Source organism: Meleagris gallopavo, chromosome 20 (genome assembly GCF_000146605.3).
Source record: "Meleagris gallopavo isolate NT-WF06-2002-E0010 breed Aviagen turkey brand Nicholas breeding stock chromosome 20, Turkey_5.1, whole genome shotgun sequence".
Lineage (NCBI taxonomy): Eukaryota > Metazoa > Chordata > Aves > Galliformes > Phasianidae > Meleagris > Meleagris gallopavo.
The window spans coordinates 3,743,832-3,744,100 of record NC_015030.2 but is presented as its reverse complement, the minus strand read 5'-3'; positions in this window follow the sequence as shown (position 1 = coordinate 3,744,100).

The window sequence follows — 269 nt, the reverse complement described above, 5'->3', positions numbered from 1 at the left end:
AGAAAAAATACAGCACACAAGTAAGATACCTACATGGGAGGTGCTGGGCATGGGATCCCGCTGCAGCCCTATGGTGTTCTGGGGTCAGCAATGCATTGAGCCATCCCCCAAAATGGGCACAGCCCCATTCAGCAGCCGGTTGGATCCATGCATCAAATCCATCCCTGCCCCCCCAAGGAACAGCCAATCCCAAATAAGCCATCTCCCATCCGCAGTCAAAACATTTATTTTGGGAAATACATATTAAACACTATTATTTATACAAATTA